Raw genomic sequence first — 19,417 nt, 5'->3', positions numbered from 1 at the left:
AGAGACAGCCTCTCAGATCCTGCCAGGATCTGAGCCATATGTGGAGACCAGCTCTGAGTTCCTCTGTGTGATCAGACCAGAGGGACACAGACATGTGTGCAGATCGCATGATGTGTGTGTGTGTGTGTGTGTGTGTGTGTGTGTGTGTGTGTGTGTGTGTGTGTGTGTGTGTGTGTGTTCCTGTTATCTCCTTCTTCTCTCTGTGATAAACCAAACCAGTCTCTCTCTCTCTCTCTTTCTTTATCCTTCTTTCTCAGTAACTTTATTACCCTCTCTTTTTCACACACTAACACACCCACACACACACACACACACACACAGAGGATCCTGGTATGTTGCACAGAGTATGACTGAGGTCTGGTGCAGTTGGCCTGTACCAACAAAAGCCAATGAGCATGGGGGGGTGGCAGATCCCTGTGAAGTCGTGCCAGTTCCTGTGCCAGGAGTGTGCACTCACACACTCACACACACACACACACACAGAGGCACATACACAAACACACACACACACACACACACACACACACACACACACACACACACACACACAAACACACACACACACACGCACACACACACACACACACGCACACACACACACACACACACACACACACACACACACACACACACACACACACACACACACACACACACACACACATATTAGTGATTATCAAACAAAGCCTGACAAGTGGGGAGCTTATGGAACAGCAGAAAAAGCTTGGCACTCATCCACCCACAGGCCTTTTTACCCCCACCCCCACCTCTCTGCTTAGCACACTGTGGGGGGTCAGCACACACACACACACACACACACACACACACACACACACACACACACACACTCTCTCCATCATGGAAGAAACAGCGTCTGTATTGTGTTTTCCTGTTCTTTTTTAGCCAATGGCACCCCCCTCAGTGAAGACAGGAGGAGAGCTTTCACTGACAAAGACATATCTAGCAGATCAAACACACACACACACACACACACACACACACACACACACACACACAAACACACACACACACACACACACACACACACACACACACACACACACACACACACACACACACTCACAGTCACACCATGGCTGGCCTTTGTTTCACATCTCAATCCCAACTCAGCAGGATGATGAAGCCACTGAGGGCACTGATAAAGGATCAGCTGACAGATTAACAATGAAACCAAGACTTCTTTCCCTCATTCTCTGAACTCCAGGAGTTCTGCTTAGGCCCCGTTTACACGGAGACTCCCGCGAAGATTCTTCCTTTGCGTTTCCAAAAGCCACCCGTGTTTACATGAGGATGGCGTGAAAACGATCCACGTTCATACGACTCCAGGAGGACTAGTCACTTCTTCTGTTCTTTCTGTTTCTGCCGTTTTGTTGTGTGAGACGGTCGGCAATCCAACCATAACGCGCATTACCGCCACCTACTGGACCGGAATGGCTCAACTGGAAATGTGGCTGCGCGCGGAGCCTTCACCTGAAACTGCGAGTGCGCATGCGGTGATGTCAGCGTTTCACCCTGAAACGCTCCGCTCTGTGTTTACACGAAGCTGGATGGAGGAGCGGATTCAGATCTTTCCACTCTGGGGAGCGTTTTCAAAAGTTTGCGTATTCACTGAAAACTCAACGTGGTCTCATCTAAACGGAAGGCCAAAACGCAACAAAATGTTTGTGGAATTGACCGTTTTGGCGTCATGTAAACGGGGCCTTAGAGTTTCACTCAAAGCAGAGAAAGATACACTGATGGGTCTCCACAGCTCATGAAAGAGGAGGGAGAAATGATTTGTGGGACTTGGGCTATAAAAGGGGACATTAAAAACCCAGTTTCCACCAAGCAGTCAAGTTAAGGAGTATGGCTCAGTTAAGCGCGGCCCTGTTTGTGTTTCCACAGCAACAGTGCCCCCTCGTGGAAGGTGGCGTGTAAGCTGGATGCCAACAGTCGCATCAGTAACTTAATACTGTAGCACCATAGCAACACAACACAGTGTACCCCGCTAATAAATCCAAGGAAGAAGAAAAACACGTCCCAGTAAACAAAGAGCAACAATGGGAGACATCCAGCAATTCATCCTCTTGTGATTGGCATGTGGCTTTTTGATACAAAGTGCAATCAAGCTGTGTTTCAGCGGAGATTGAGTGCCGCAAGGAGATATACAGCCGTTGTCACGCGGTAAGTGACATTTCTTTCGACCAATCAACGGTCTGCAATGTTGTTGCACCACCTTCTGACATTGGATCAGTTTGGTCTGGCACTCCTACGGGAGCGTGCCAAAACAGGGACAGCTCGTCTAGGTTATGTGGGGGCCTGTCCCAGTATAAGTCAGTGGAAACACAGTGAAATGCGAACCAAACTAAACCGCTTGGTGGAAACAGGGCTGAAGACACAGCTCTTTGCAGTGACCCTGCTTCAGAGACTTCAGACAGTTTATGGAGCAACTCCAGTTTCCACAGACAGAGGACAGTTTCTACAGACAGAGGACAGTTTCTACAGACAGGGGACAGTTTCTACAGACAGGGGACAGTTTCTACAGACAGAGGACAGTTTCTACAGACAGGGGACCGTTTTTACAGACAGGGGACAGGTTCCACAGACAGGGGACAGTTCTACAGACAGGGGACCGTTTTTACAGACAGGGGACAGGTTCCACAGACAGGGGACAGTTCTACAGACAGGGGACAGTTTCTACAGACAAGGGACAGTTACTACAGACAGGGGACAGGTTCCACAGACAGGGGACAGTTTCTACAGACAGGGGGCTGTTTCTACAGGCAGGATCAGTTCCAAAGGAACCTCTCTGCTGCAGAGTCTGGCTGTCTTCTTATTGTGTATAACTGATGGAGAAGCCTTTAAAACGTTGATTTAAAGAAATAAGGCCTTTTCTTGTGTAGCAGGCCCTCTTACAGATGTACACTGAATGTGAAGTAATAACCTGAATGTTCCATGTTCCTGGATCAGGTTGATAGCTGCTGTCCTTATTGCATGGTACAGTTTAGCTCCGTTCCCACCAAGTGGTCTGGTATGGATTAGTACAATTTGGTTCAGGTTGAAACAGTAAAGCCCGATCCTGTTTGTGTTTCCACAGCAAACAGAACCCTTGTTGGTAGATGACGTGCAAGCCAGATGTTGATAGCCTCGTTAACTACGTAATAGTATAATGCCATTGCTGCGTGACACAATGTACCCTGCTAATAAATCCAACAAATAAGTTAAATCCAAAACAGTTTTGTTTGCACAGCAGTTTTACGCTGTTTGGTGATGCCATTTTCCAAACAGGAAGTTCTTTTTGGGAAGTGGACTGGAGATATAAACATGGCAGGGTTATGTGTTGTTCTCTATTACCACTGTCACACAGGAAGTGACCATTCTTTCCACCAGCCAACAGACTGCAGTGTTTCTAGCTCCAGCTTCCCGAGTTGGATCAGGATGTCTGGCACCCCAGCAGAAGGGTCCCAGAAAGTGGGACGGGACAGGTCGGTAATATGGGAAGCTGTCCTGGTTTTGGTCAAAGGAAGCGCCTCAAAATGTGTGCTGCACTGAGACGAATTGAACTGAACCACTTGATGGAAACAGGGCTATTGAAACTGCAGTTGTACTTTCATCTGCACATCACTCTGCAGTTCTCCTCCTGAACACATGAGCGCAGTGTGGTCTGTATGATTGTCACATCACCTATGTTTCCTGTGTTCTCACAGCGACTTTGAGCGTATGATGTTGTGCTGAAGCTGATACAGGTGGATGTTTATCAAACAGAAACTACTACAAAGAAGGACAGAGAGGAGGTGAGGAGGTAAGGTCATTAGGAGACAAAGAGCAGAGGAGATAAGGAGAGGATGCAAATGAGGAAATTTTTGAAATACTAAAACCCAGCTTCTGCCCAACTAACCAATCACAGGGCTTGTGGTCTGTGCTGTTTTTGAGAGTGGTTGGACATCAGGCTGTCTGTAGGCTTCAGTGTCACAAACCTCAGCGTAGGTATGTTTCAGCTGGTTCCAGCAGGTGTCGGTGGTTTTCAACACTTTGCTACTTTCTTAGAGATTTCTGCATTGGTTCAAACTTTTAAACTCAAAAGTCAAAAGACATTCTACACAGTCATTTTTTTGTGTGTTGCGGTGTTTTCAGTTGAACTCTCAGTTTAATGATGCATGATATTTTATTTCACACAGGGTTAGGTTTGCACACAGAGATCTACTTGCACTACTTCCCACATCATTTCCTCCATCATACACCTAGTGCATAGTGTTTTGGTTCACATCTGTCTATTCCATAGACTGTATAAAACATGGACTTAGTCTCCCCTCGTCACCCATCTGTTTCTGAAACAGAAAATGAAGCACATTGGCTATAGCGGCCATATTGGTTGTGGCAAAGGGCTCCACGTAGGGCGCCTGTCGGTCACGTGACCCTGAGCTGTGCCTCTGATTGGGCCAGCTTAATCTTGATATCCTCTGATGGCCAAGTTAGAACCCCCCCATACAGTGGTTGCCAGTAGTAAAATATGTGACTCAGACAGGAGGTGTTTCCTGAACCAGGCTGTAAATAGGTTAATTTCTGCTCTGTAAACAGCTTTTTTTGGATTGGTGTGTATGTGACTTCCAGTACTTCTGGAGCCAGCCTCGAGCGGACACTCGAGGAACAGCGGATTTTAGAACTCCCACATTGCCTCATATTGTTAGATCGGTGGTTGTCGCTTGGTCTCTTCATTCTCAGCAACATGTTAGTAACAGATAATACACAAATATGTCAATGAGTAAACTTCAGACGTCAAAGGTGATGGTATTAAAAAAGGCATGGTCAGCACACTGTGTACCGTTAGTGCCATTAGACCTCCTGTAGCAGGAACTTCAAGTCAGACAATGACAACAAATCCAGTGTGAGCTTGTTACCTGATTACTTTGAAGCAGGATTTAGCTCTGTGTATCTTTTTGACAGAAACAGCCTTTAACCCTCTACTCCCCATACTTTCACTCTCTCTGAGGACGTCATCACCTCTGGGCTCTGCTCAGTCCAGTCAGGGTCAGTGGTCAGCCTGTTTGAAGCCTGCTTTTTACCCTTTGCTTTTAAACAATGTTAGTGCTAAGTGAGCTCAAACTGTGTGTGTGTGTGTGTGTGTGTGTGTGTGTGTGTGTGTGTGTGTGTGTGTGTGTGTGTGTGTGTGTGTGTGTGTTAAAGCCTGATCCATTGATCCATTGTTCAGTCTTTACAGCACTGTACCTCTCCACCTGCCCTGATCACACAGGAGTGTGGGAGCTCCACAGCTGTCCCATTGGCACATGGCCTAACCTCCACTCTGAAAATGTCAGGGGTCACAGGTTGCCTTCCAGCAGATGGACTCTCACAGTGTGCCGGGGGATGGTAGGAGCTGATTGTCAGTGTGTACTCACATGGCTTTAACGGGGCAACAAGCAACTGAAGAGGAGGGGAGGAAGTCGGGAGCGGGCCTGGCGTGTGCCGGGGTCACGACAGGTCAGAGGTCAACAAAGCTGACAAAGGCCGCTGATACAGATGAGGTCAGCCTCTCAGGGCTTCTGTGGGCCATTCACAGCTTTTTATTGGTGCACCAACAGTGACCTGGCATTTGCTTTGTGGCCTCTGTGGGTTGGGCAGCGTCCTGTAAGGGAGAGGAGAGAGCTGATCAAAGATCCGGTGTGGATCTGAAGGGGTTTGGTTCTGAACTGATGGGTTCTCAGCCTGTGTGCTCCCTTTCTGTGGGTTGGTATGTCTGTATAAGCTCTCCTTCTGCTCCTTGGAGACCATCATTCCCTCTTTGCAAACCACGCACAGTGACAGCGCTCTATTACATTACTTTACAGACACCAGTAAATGTGAAAGCTATCCTAAATCTGAAAGTACAGTGCTGACCAGTCAGGTTGCTGAGTTAAATCAGTAGTAAAGAGTTCTGGAGTGTGTCACTGGGAGGGACGGGTACGGACTTTCTTTGAACAGAAGTCTTCAAAAAGTGGAGGAGTGGATGGACAGTGAAAATGTGTCTCCTCAGTGTTGACATTAGACAAAGACAGACAGAGTGGTCAGTGAGAGATAAAGGAGGGATAGAGGAGAGATGTGGAGCGGCAGCAGAGGGCTGACTGAGAGGTACAGGCCTGTGGAGAGCCTTGTTTGCCAGCTGGGAGAGGCATGAGCTCATTGCCCTGTGCTGCTCTGCGCTATTATCCCCATAAACCATGTGCTGCTGCTCTCCCTGCCTCCTATCACACACACACACACACACACACACACACACACACACACACACACACACAAACACACACACACACACACACACACACACACACACACAAACACACACACACACACACACACACACACACACACACACACACACACACACACAAACACACACACACACACACAAACACACACACACACACACACACACACACACAAAGAAAAAAAAAAAACACTCATCTGACTGTTGTGTTTATTGATGACTCAAGCTTGCCGTTCCTTTCCGGATACACAGTCCACAGTCCACCTCGGGGCCTGATAGACTGATCTAGACTGTTTACAGCTGTGGCCTTTTCTAGAATGACTCACAAAGGAACAAATAAGCCTCTGTGTGCAGGACGGCTTTTCCTCTTCCTGTCCACAGGACCTACCAAAGCGCACTGCAAAAGCTCTTTCTTTCACAGCTCTCCTGTCTTCCTCTCTCCTGTGTTTCATGTCTGCATCCCTTCTGTTACTCCTCTCTGGCCTCCCTGCCTGCTCTCTTCCTTCTCTTACAGCTCCTATCTTTCATCAACAGAACGGGTTTTACTTCCTCATCTGTCACAACAGCCACTTCATTTTGCTCTCTGCTTTTTGCTCCCTGCATTTTAGCTCTGGTCTTTTTGCTCTGTTCTGTTTAATCTTTTCTTTCTGCTCTCTTCTTATTTTGCTCTTTTCTTTTTGCCTTCTTCTTCTTTTTGCTCTTTTTATTTTGCTCTTTTCTTTTTGCCCTCTTTATTTCGCTCTTTCCTTTTTTCTTTTTTTCTTTTTGCTCTCCTCCTTTTGCTCTTTACTTTTTGCACTCTGCTTTTTGCACTCTGCATTTTGCTCTCTGCTTTTTGCCCTTTTCTCTCTGCTCTCTCCTTTTTTCTCTGTTTTTTTTTTGCTCTGGCTTTCTTGCTCTTATCTTTTTCTTCCCTTTTTTCTCTCTTCTGTTTGCTCTCTTCTTTTTCTGCTTCTCAAAGAGGTTTCCAAACTCCTCTAACTCTTCCCCTGCTGGACAAACAGTAGATCTGAAGTTGTGCATGTGTTGTGGGATGGATCTTCATTGTAGGATCAGTCTTTGACAGTTTCTTCCTTAAAGCACCAGAATGCATGTGTGGCAAGTGGGAGATGAAAACACTAATTTTAACTGGGAACCAACAACGCCACCTGGGGAATTTCACCCCAGGAAATAATTTAGTTTAATCAGGACACACAGGCTCGAAATTACCACAGGGCAAGAGACAGGTTATAGAAAAATATAACAAATCTTTATTTCAATCATGAATAAAAACATCAGCTGCAGATCATGCTTTTCCTTTCACCTGAAGGTGGCACTAAAGGGCAACAGAGCTGGGGCTTACCGTGGCGGCCCAAACTCAAACTCATGGAGGGAGGAAGAAACTAAAACACCCGTGACACCACACACACGCAGATCTGTGAGCAAAAAAACCCACCACCAGGATTGGGTCGCCACCTTGGGCCCACAGCACCTGTCCACAGAAGAAAAAAACACTTAAAACAGGCCACAATGCTTCGTACAGCTGTCTAAAAAGGAAACACCCACACACGCACGCACACAACTAAATTATAAGGAAATAAACAGAATAAACAGTATTAACAGAACACAATTGAAACGTATTGCACCAAAGGAATAATAAACAAAACAAAAAATACAAAAAAAAGGACGTTAATCAGAGCTAATTAGACCTAAAGCTAAAGAAAATAATAACAATGGGTGGGCTCGAACCAGAAAACAATTAAGACGAAGCCCAATTTACAGGAGAAGGCAGAGCCAAAACAGCAGCGCAGTTCAGGAGCTGTTGCGTGGAGATAATGTGACTTGGGCCACCACCAGCGCAGCACCACAGAGCCAATGGACAAAGGCTGCAGCAGAAAGCACCAAAGTCAGCCAGGAGCAAAATAAACAAGGAAGAATAAGGCGGACATCGCCGACTTACCTATGGGAAACACGACCACACTCAGAAGGCCTCCAGCAGGGCAACCTGACCCCACGGAACCCACAGCCCTCACTGAATCGAGAGGGAGATCGTGTCACCATTATGTCATTTTTAGCACCTTAACGAGTAAAGAGAGAGAGCCTCGCGGCATGTTACCTGTGCGCTGCAGGGAAGGGAGTTTATGCCTCAATGCCAGCCACGCCAGCAGACAGCCAGCCACACACAAAATTCCAGGGGATAAGCCTGATCCCACACCACCAGACCCCCGCTGGACAAGGAAAGAAGCCCACTATGTCATTGACAATACATTTTGCACACTAAAGGAATGGAAAAAGACGGTGCGCACTTTACCTGTTGCCAAGACGCACACCTCGCTGGTAAAACACGCCGATGGCACTATCGCCCGACCACACAACCAGCTCATCCACCTCAGCACATGCCACGCCACGCCACGCCACGCCACGCCACGAGGAGCCGCGGATCCAGAGGGAGAGAAAGAGGGAGGGCGGCCGAGATCCAGCCCCACTATATAGCCACGCAGTGCCGCCCATCAATCAGTGCAGGTAAAAACAGGTGCTGTGCCCACAGTGGGAGGGTGCTCACAGCCCTTCTGCCACATCTACCCCCACTCTTTGTATCGTCGACCCGACGATAAACAGAAAACCAGCAGCTAACACCAAGGTCTAAAAACTGCTATTTGGGAGCTAGCCACAGGGTCTTGTGGTCTGTTAGTCACATGGTGTAAAGGACCAGCTGGCCGAGGAAGATGATGGACATTTTGGTGACGGCCAGCAGTTGAACGAACAGTTCGTCGCAAGGACTGCTGACTAGTACTCGGCTGGTCGTGGTGGGGCAGCGAGGAAACTGGAAATGAGGAACCCCCATACGCCGAAGGAATCACTGCACTGGGTCCTGCCCTTGCAGGTGACGTAACTGGGACAGGTGAAGGCTGCAAGATCTCAGAAACCACAGTATGTGGTGGTGCAGGGGTCTCTGACACCAAAAACCAGAGCTCACTGTCAGAGGAGTCATCTGCTGAGGCTGCCATGGAAGGCTGATGAGAGGGTGACGCTGGGCTAGCAAGGGCTACAGCCTCAGACGGGACTACAGCCTTAAGCATGTCCCGATGCACATTCCTAGTCTTATGCAACTCATCCACTGGGGCCACGGTGTAAACAGCTCCACCACCTGCAGGGGCCCTCACAACCTGGTGGACTACTGAGCTCCAGAAGTCTCGAATCTTGTGTCGCCCTCTGGCGCCATGGTCCCTTACGTACACCAGCTGACCCACAGGAAGAGGTGCAACTTTGACTCGCTGGTCATGCCTCACCTTCCGTCTGTCAGCTGCAGCCATCAGTCGCTCTCGAGCTCCCTCAAATGCCACTTGGAGTCTAGCCTGATGTTCAGAAACCCAGTCCTGTACCTTGCCAGGCACAGGTTCCCGGACCCGCCCCAGCAGAAAATCCACTGGCAGTCGAGGCTCTTGTCCGAACATCAAATAAAACGGCGACTCACCAGTGCCCTGGTGTGGAGTGGTGTTATAACAAAAGAGCACCTGAGGTAGACAGGAGGCCCAGTCCTGTTTTCGGGAGGTTGGAAGAGTACGCAGGAGGTTGTGGAGGGTTCGATTAAACCGCTCGCATTGACCGTTTCCTGCCGGGTGGTAAGGGGTGGTATGGGACTTTGCGACACCATACAAGGAACAGAGCTGGGAAATCAATGAGCCCTCAAAACTCCTCCCCTGGTCTGAATGGATGCGACTTGGAACGCCAAACCTATAAAACCATTCAGACACCAAAACCTGGGCCACAGTTGAAGCCCGTTGGTCACGGGTGGGAACAGCCACCGTGAACTTACTGAACACATCGGTTAAGACCAGGACATTTTCAAACCCATTACGAGATGGCTCGAGCAGCGTGAAGTCCATGGCCAAGATCTCATTAGGCTGCGAGGCAAGTAAATGGCCCATATAACTATGTGGCACCTGCCCTGAGTCCTTAGCAACTTGGCAACGTGCACATTTCTGAACCCAGTTCTTAATGTCTGAAGACATCCCTGGCCAATAACACCGCTGTCGGGTCAACTCTGTAGTCCTCTCTATGCCTTGATGGCCATGCTCCTGATGGAGCTGATGAAGAGTCTCTTGCTGGAGCGCCGCAGGCAAGAGAAGTTGGAGAAACTCTTCTCCACCATCTGGGCGAAAGAACCGACGGAAAAGGACCCCATCTTCTTCTACCAGGCGGTCCCACTGGCGTAGGAGGGCCATGGCGGGTTTTGAAAGCCGCTGTCTCTCACGGGAGGTGGGGAGGGACCCCCTGCGCCAAAATACCAACACCTCCTTTAAGAGGGGGTCATCTTCCTGCATCAAAGAGAGGTCGGATGCAGAGTGGGATGGAAGAACACTGACCAGAGCCTGATGGGCCACCACAGGACCATGATGTGGGCTCTGATGAATGCTGCTGGGGACCAATGTGCCAGGCAGGGGTGGGGCAGAAAGTTCACAAACCGGTAGATATTGCCTCGACAGTGCATCTGCATTCTTATTGCTGCGGCCTGAACAATACTTGATTTCAAAGTCAAAAGCAGAGAGCTCAGCAGCCCACCTATGCTCTGTAGCTCCGAGTTTGGCTGACTTGAGATGGCTCAATGGATTATTGTCAGTGTACACAATGAACTTGTGTCCTAACAAATACTCCCGGAACTTCTCTGTCACAGCCCATTTGAGCGCAAGGAATTCCAGCTTCATAGAGCTGTAGTTAGACATGTTGCGCTCAGTGGGCCGAAGGCCCCTGCTGGCATAAGCCACTGGTCTCACACAATCATCTGTCTGCTGGGAGAGCACAGCACCGAGCCCACTATGGCTCGCGTCGATCTCAAGGATGAAAGGGCGCGAAAAATCAGCATAAGCCAGCACTGGGGCTGAGACGAGCTTGGACTTCAATGCCGTAAATCCCTCCTCACATTGAGGTGTCCATGCGGCTTCCAGACCCCGACTGGACCCCTTCCTTGACTTGGTGCCTGTAAGGTCAGCCACTAACTGATGCAAGGGCTTGGCCAACTTGGCAAAGCCCTCAACGAAACGCCGATAATAGCTGGCGAATCCCAAAAAGGAGCGAAGCTCGGAGATATGACGTGGCCGCTGCCAGTTAGCCACAGCCTCAACCTTCTTGGGATCTGTAGAAACCCCCTGATTTGAAATGACATGTCCCAAGTAAGCCACCTGCTGTTGGAAAAAGGCACACTTGTCCACTTTGGCCTTTAAGCCTTCCTTCTGAAGGCGACTCAGCACCATCTCCAGCCGCTGTAGATGCTGATCAACAGAGGATGAGAAAACGATGATGTCATCAAGATACAGCAGCAGGGATTGACCCTGCTGATCGCCAAACATCCTCTGCATCAGACGTTGGAAGGTGCTGGGAGCATTACAGAGGCCGAAAGGCATGCGATTAAATTCAAAAAGGCCAAAGGGTGTGCAAAAGGCGGTCTTGGGGCGGTCTTGCTCAGCCACTGGTACCTGATGGTACCCACTGGCCAGATCGATGGTAGAGAACCAGCGGGCCCCAGAAAGGGCATCCAAACTTTCCTCAATGCGAGGCAGCGGGAAAGCATCCTTTCTGGTCTTGCTATTGAGGAGGCGGTAGTCCACGCACAACCGCAAACTTCCATCCTTCTTTCTCACCAACACAATGGGCGATGCATATGGACTACTGCTCTCTCGAATTACCTGTGACTCGAGCAGCTGGTTAATATGCGCCCTCACTGCCTCATACTCTGAGGGAGGGATACGCCGATATCTCTGTCGCACCGGTACATCATCAAGCAGAGGTATTTCATGTGAGAGGAGGTTTGTGCACCCCAAATCCCCCTCTTGAGCTGCAAAAACTGAGCTGTACTTATACAACAATGACCTTACATTGGTCTGTTCCTGCTCAGTTAATGCAGACAGGTCCAGCGACCCTACCCCATCAATGACTGGAGTAACAGTCTGAGAAGACACTGATGCATTGGAGGATCCCACCTCGGTCACTCCTGCAGGTAGGCTGACAACCTGGGCAACACTCAAAGCACCAAGGCTAGTTCTGGGGTACAGCAGCACCTCAGTTGTTCCCACATTAACAACTGGGACATACACTGTGCCCCGAACTACCTTTAACAGGCATGGAGAAGCCATCAGGCCTGCTGGCAAACCAGACTCAGGAGGCTCGAACAGAGCACTCTGACCAGCAAACTGTTCTGGGCATGTTGCGGCAACTAGTTTCATGACGCCACCAGGTATACGCACCACCCTCCTGCCTCGCGCTCTCACTGTGCCGGTGAGTCCCGCTGCAGCCTGGGTCTCAGACTGATGGCACTTCTGTAAAGCTGCCACAACAACACCAGGTGCCCCTGACACAGAGGGAGACTCAAACAAGGAAGGTCCAAACACACCAAAAAGTTCTCTGTAGCATCGTCGGATGATGTTCATCCCCAGGATTCCAGGAGCAGAAGATTCAGCACCAGGGGGGTCTTTCACGACAAGAATCCCACAGCCGGGCATCACTTTACCACACAATTCCACGTCCAACTCTAAATAGCCAGTGTACGGGATGGCTAAACCATTAGCCGCACGTAGCTGCAACCAATTGCAAGAGCGAAGACGGTCGTGGCCCCAGGGTTCAAACTGTGCCAAGAAGAAACTTTCTGTAATGGTGGACACCATGGAACCAGTGTCCACCAAACACTTCACACTAGCTCCTCCAATGGAAACAGTAATGTGTGGACAAGGAGCAATCAGGTCAGCTGCCAAATCCGGCTGTGAGCCTGTAGGTTCCCCAACTGAGCTTTGGCTCGACAGCTCAGCGGGCTTCAGTTTCCCGACTGCTGAGAAGAATGAGAAGGCAGTGCAGCATTTCGGTTGAAATCTGCAGCGGAGTTAGCACGCCTACGAGGGTGAGCCCGCTCGCGGTCACACTCTCGAGCAAAATGACCGGGCTGCAAACACCTCCTGCAAACTACAGATTGAGACACAGGACCTGGCAGGGGAGGTGCCCGCAAAGAAGCTACTGTCTGGGCCAAGTGATTTAACTGTTCCTGCTGACGCTTTAAGAGGTCCATTACCTCACTTAAGCCTGGTCCTTGAGGAGCAGCCTGAGAAGCTGGCTGACAATGACCCTGCACTCCATATTGGAGGCCATAAGCCACTGGGAGTGAAGAGCTACGACCTCTAGCGCCACCTGGAAGGCCCTCCCTCTCCCATCGAATTGCCTCACTCCGCAGCTCCAACAAGGGGATGGTGGGCCTGCAACGTACCAACTGCTTCAGTTCCCGACGAAGGGAGCTATCAAGAACATGCTCTGTAAACTGATCTCTAAGAAGAACGCCTGCGTTAGGCATTCTATCAGGCGCATGTTGCTCAACCTGTGCCATTAGAGCCATGAGGGCTAAAGAGAACTCTTGCAATGTCTCACCTTCCTGTTGATGCCGAGAAAAGAAAGCCTGCTGCAGGGTGACATAAGACTGACTGCACCCATACAGCTCCTTTAAGATGGCCAGGACCCGAGCTGGATCTCTGCGCTCCTCACCGGAGCGAAACTTGATCTCCTCTTTTGCCTCTCCCTCCAAATGATCAAAAAGAAACAATGCTTGATCAGCAGCAGAAAGGTGGCGAGCGCGTGCACATGCTTGAACTTCCTCCACCCACTCAATAATCCCTATGCCTGTCTTACCATTGAAAATGGGACACTTACGGTCTCTCGGAATCACGACCAACCTCTCTGAAACAGCACCCACTGCCGGAACAGAAGAGCCCGAAGAAGCCCCACCAGAAGCCCCCGGAGAGGCCGCACACTCCCGACGGAGTCGCTCGTTGTCCGCCTTAAGCTGCAAAACCAGCTCCTTGAGCTGTTGCATTTCCTCCTCCATCATGACCCGAAATACAGATGCACAGGATAATTAAAATTGAGCTGGGGAATAACGCTGCTGTTCTGGCTCTATGACTGCACAAATAATCACCAATGAAAAAGAAAAAAACAAGAGACAAACCACACTAATAGAAAGAAAAGAAAAAGAAAAAAAAACAACCACGTCTCTGCCCTTTTAACTGTGGTATCCTGCCGACAACGCCAAATATGTGGCAAGTGGGAGATGAAAACACTAATTTTAACTGGGAACCAACAACGCCACCTGGGGAATTTCACCCCAGGAAATAATTTAGTTTAATCAGGACACACAGGCTCGAAATTACCACAGGGCAAGAGACAGGTTATAGAAAAATATAACAAATCTTTATTTCAATCATGAATAAAAACATCAGCTGCAGATCATGCTTTTCCTTTCACCTGAAGGTGGCACTAAAGGGCAACAGAGCTGGGGCTTACCGTGGCGGCCCAAACTCAAACTCATGGAGGGAGGAAGAAACTAAAACACCCGTGACACCACACACACGCAGATCTGTGAGCAAAAAAACCCACCACCAGGATTGGGTCGCCACCTTGGGCCCACAGCACCTGTCCACAGAAGAAAAAAACACTTAAAACAGGCCACAATGCTTCGTACAGCTGTCTAAAAAAGGAAACACCCACACACGCACGCACACAACTAAATTATAAGGAAATAAACAGAATAAACAGTATTAACAGAACACAATTGAAACGTATTGCACCAAAGGAATAATAAACAAAACAAAAAATACAAAAAAAAGGACGTTAATCAGAGCTAATTAGACCTAAAGCTAAAGAAAATAATAACAATGGGTGGGCTCGAACCAGAAAACAATTAAGACGAAGCCCAATTTACAGGAGAAGGCAGAGCCAAAACAGCAGCGCAGTTCAGGAGCTGTTGCGTGGAGATAATGTGACTTGGGCCACCACCAGCGCAGCACCACAGAGCCAATGGACAAAGGCTGCAGCAGAAAGCACCAAAGTCAGCCAGGAGCAAAATAAACAAGGAAGAATAAGGCGGACATCGCCGACTTACCTATGGGAAACACGACCACACTCAGAAGGCCTCCAGCAGGGCAACCTGACCCCACGGAACCCACAGCCCTCACTGAATCGAGAGGGAGATCGTGTCACCATTATGTCATTTTTAGCACCTTAACGAGTAAAGAGAGAGAGCCTCGCGGCATGTTACCTGTGCGCTGCAGGGAAGGGAGTTTATGCCTCAATGCCAGCCACGCCAGCAGACAGCCAGCCACACACAAAATTCCAGGGGATAAGCCTGATCCCACACCACCAGTCCCCCCGCTGGACAAGGAAAGAAGCCCACTATGTCATTGACAATACATTTTGCACACTAAAGGAATGGAAAAAGACGGTGCGCACTTTACCTGTTGCCAAGACGCACACCTCGCTGGTAAAACACGCCGATGGCACTATCGCCCGACCACACAACCAGCTCATCCACCTCAGCACATGCCACGCCACGCCACGCCACGCCACGCCACGAGGAGCCGCGGATCCAGAGGGAGAGAAAGAGGGAGGGCGGCCGAGATCCAGCCCCACTATATAGCCACGCAGTGCCGCCCATCAATCAGTGCAGGTAAAAACAGGTGCTGTGCCCACAGTGGGAGGGTGCTCACAGCCCTTCTGCCACACATGCAGTGTGAGAATGTAACTGAGATGACTGAACGGTGAAAGTAGATTTTCTCTCAGCATCGTGAACTTCACAGCTGAGAGCAGATCATCCTCCCATCCCCCGCCCCTCCTCTCTTATCCACTCTTATCCACTCTTACTCTGAACCCATCACCTTTGGCCCAGTTCCTCTGCTCTCCAATGTGTGCGTATGTGTTTGCAGACGTGCGTATTTCCATGCATACCTGAGGCTGAGTGCCTCTGTGTGTATGTTGAATATGAGTGTGTATGTGTGTGTGAATATTTGCCTGTTTGACATCAGCTCTCCACTAAACGCCCTGTGTTTGTTTGCTCAGCAAAGCCCCAGTGTGAGCTCTGCATCGGCACTCAGCAGATAGCCCGAACAACACCCCATAGGAATGTCTGGAATTACACACAACAGGGATTAGCTCATCCCTGCCTGTTGTCTGTGGCTCCCCTGTCCGTCATTCTTTCAGTACCTGGACACAGACACAGAGACAGAGACAGACACAGAAACAGAAACAGAGACATGGTGCTGTTAGTGCTAAACTGAAAGGCCTCGGCTCAGTCTGAAACTCTTCCAATCGACTTCATTTCTTTCTGATTGAAGGAGGCAGAGGAGGAGGAGGAGGAGGAGGAGGAGGAGGTTCAGCTGCTGGCACAGGACCTGGTGTTTTGATCCCCTGGATAACAGGTCATGCTTGGACAGCATGACATCATGTTCAGATCATTCAAACAGAGCTACGACAGGGTTTTATTTTAGGAAGTGATTCAACAACAGAGAACATCAGAGCTCAGCGCTTGCTCAGCCTCGGTGCTGTGATGACTGTTACTTTAGAAACACCTAAATATAGACATGGAGGCAGCACAGCTACCAGTTTTACTGGCCACTGTGATTCCTCTAAAAATGAAAACACAGAGGATTCTGGTAGACAAGAATATTGAGTTAAACTTTATAGGCAGGTAAGAGGTGATGAGAAGACAACACGTGAAGATTAAAACTGAATTCAATCCCATGAAAAAGAACAATGAGCCTCTCAAAGTCTTCCTATCACTAAGAGGTTCCCTGTAACTTGCTTAGGTGTAGTCTAGATGCTCAGATGTACCTGCTGATGTCAGAGCCCATCAGTCACTTGAAGTATTACCTCCTTTATCCAGGTGATACAGTCTCATTAACTGTTAAACTGAGCCTCTGCCAGCGTTAACACAATGTACTCAGTTTTTCAGGGTGAGCTGAAACTCTACACAGAAAACCATCGACACGTGTCTGGGTCGGCTCCCTGCAACTCAAGTCTTAGTGCACACTGCCACCTGGTGGCTATTGTTAAACAGCATGCAGTAAAGAAAGAAATTAAAGAAATTAATGAAAACATTTTTTTAATGATTGCATGAACATGAAAAACAAAATAATTACAAAATTATTAGCATCTTACACTCATTAAGTTAAACATTGGACCAGATTTCTACCACTATAAACACAAAGACAGTCTCACACTTTTCCCAGAACAATGCACACAGTGCTTTGCGAAACACTAAACACCCTTGTATAGATCAGACACAGAAGTACATCATGATGTCACATCCTTACATTTCCAAAGCTCTGATTGATAAATCAGCACACCCATGAGCCAGCTGATTAAACACACACATCAGATGTGTAAACACATGATTGCTTGATGTAGACACACCAATCAGGTTTGAGCATTATAAAAATGCAGCAGGTGAGTTCACCTGCTTTCAACCAAAATGGAAGGAGTCAGAGGAAGAAGGGTGAGGATGAGGGGGGAATCCATGGAGGACGAGCAGGAGCTAGAGGAAGAGGAAGACCTGAAGCAGGAGGAGAATATGTTTTGTTGTGATTGTCCATGTTGACTGATTTAGGTTTTATGAAGAGAAATAAAACATTTTTTCAACAGTCTGCAGCACTGATCTTGTGTTGTGTTTGGTGAATTTACCATGTTGTATATTTGTACTTTCTCTGTGTACTTCACTTCACAAACAGACTTAAGCCTTAGGAAATGTGTGTGTTTCATTTTTTTTTTATAAATGTGTAAATAGTTTTTTAAGAATGTTTCATTTTGCACAGGATCTGAAGTGTTCTGCATATTGTGTGTGTGGTTGTGCTAATTGTGTGTAGGGTTTTGATATTCCAAGCCTTATTTTCAAAATCGTGCTGAGGCAATTGTAAAAAACTGTAAATATTGAAAGTAAAGATCTGATGCTACAGTTTAGAACACGCTCTTTTTTTCTGAAGCTGAATCTTTTCTGATTTTTTTGTTGCGATATTGTTCAAGTTGTTTGAATCTTAAAATCTAAATTCAGTCCCACTGTTTGAAATCATCAGCTGCTGGAATTTGCTGAAAGGTTCAGTCTGTGGAAATGTGAACACTGAGATTTAGAGGTCTGACTGATCCAAACATTGTCTTGCTCACCCTGCTGTCTGTGAAGCTATTGTGGCCCTTGTGGAACTCCCATGATGCAGGAGGAGCCTGTTCAGTTTGATCCTTAGAAACATCTATGTGCTCTGCATATCCTCTGTGCTGTGGCTGAGGCATGGGGTGTGAGTTCTGTGGATGGGAACCAGCTCATTATGCTGAGAAGAAAGAACAGAAGGATTTTAGATTCAGGAGATTAGCCCTGATTGAGACAAACACTACAATCCATCTCTACCTGTTCAGCTGATCACTGCTCAGCGCTCACACCTAAAGCAGTGTGTTTGCATAAACATTTGCACTCTTATTTGAGGTGTACATTGAACAACGAGGCAGTTTGATGCTCAGGAATGTGAACATAGTTTACTCTGGGGACAGAATGATTTGTTACATATCAGGGGTGGTTAGGTGCTGTGTTTTACTACTGCTGGAGTCCACTTACGGCACCCACGCTCTTAGCATTTCAGATGGACAGTATGCATTATATTTTATTTTTTTATGCCGATTGGTGACCTTTTCTTTTATCTGTCTATGTTTCTACAGGAGGATGTGGTTGTTCATGTAGTTCAGTAAACTTGAATCATTGAAGGATTGGAGCACAGGAGGTTCCACCGATACAGCTAAGAATAAGATCACTTTTTAGAGAAATGATGAACTCTGAGCTGTTTGATTTCAGTCTGTGTGAGCTGAACTTTGAGCTCTTTAACTGACTCTGACTGACTTCAAACTTGATCTACCAACAGAGGATAAGGGGCTTGATTAAACATCCCATCTTTAATCACAGAAATGAGATTATAAGGTGGGTGACATCACCTTTGCTCTAGCAATTGAGTGGGATGGTGGTGGTGGGCTGTCAGCTCAGTACCATGAGATTCAAGTGTTAGTCAGGAGAGAATACTGAAAGTGGAGCAGGAGGAAAGATTGAGCTATGAAAGATGACTGATAAAGAAACATGTTGTGATTGTTATCAGGCCAACCTTTCATCCAAAGCTCACTGCTAAAGTTATCAGAGCTGAACTGACCATGGTGCCCTCACTGAGCCATAAAAAAACAACTGCTCTAAGAGTTTCATCACCATCCTTAATGTCTATTTGCTGTCATGTTGTCCACTTTTCCTTTTTTTTTTTTTTAAATATACTTTAAAGAGTATAAGGATTATATCAAACCACTTTTCTGTCTGTCTTTCTCGTTTCAGTGATGCAGACCAAAGTGGAGAAACACTGAGCCAGATCT

At 48.0% G+C, this 19,417-nt stretch overlaps 2 long non-coding RNA genes across 4 annotated transcripts; both read right to left on the bottom strand.

Moving 5' to 3' along the window:
- Positions 1–7,418: 7,418 nt before the first annotated feature.
- LOC141810741 (uncharacterized) lies at positions 7,419–8,797 on the bottom strand. Of its 2 annotated transcripts, XR_012600120.1 has the most exons (5): positions 8,532–8,797; positions 8,337–8,448; positions 8,181–8,252; positions 7,970–8,106; positions 7,419–7,712 (listed from the first exon to the last, which is right to left on the bottom strand). It is a non-coding gene; the product is annotated as an uncharacterized LOC141810741 (long non-coding RNA). The 2 variants fall into 2 exon arrangements; XR_012600119.1 differs by having other exon boundaries at positions 7,419–8,106.
- A 5,226-nt stretch (positions 8,798–14,023) lies between these two features.
- LOC141810740 (uncharacterized) lies at positions 14,024–15,490 on the bottom strand. Of its 2 annotated transcripts, XR_012600118.1 has the most exons (4): positions 15,291–15,490; positions 15,135–15,206; positions 14,924–15,060; positions 14,024–14,665 (listed from the first exon to the last, which is right to left on the bottom strand). It is a non-coding gene; the product is annotated as an uncharacterized LOC141810740 (long non-coding RNA). The 2 variants fall into 2 exon arrangements; XR_012600117.1 differs by having other exon boundaries at positions 14,024–15,060.
- Positions 15,491–19,417: the final 3,927 nt, after the last annotated feature.

This window comes from Halichoeres trimaculatus, unplaced genomic scaffold (assembly GCF_033239565.1).
Source record: "Halichoeres trimaculatus isolate MK-OKI-2021-1 unplaced genomic scaffold, fHalTri1.1 fHalTri1_scaffold_21, whole genome shotgun sequence".
Taxonomy (NCBI): domain Eukaryota; kingdom Metazoa; phylum Chordata; class Actinopteri; order Labriformes; family Labridae; genus Halichoeres; species Halichoeres trimaculatus.
The sequence above is the reverse complement of the archived record's forward strand: the minus strand, read 5'-3'. Positions and strand labels throughout refer to the sequence as shown.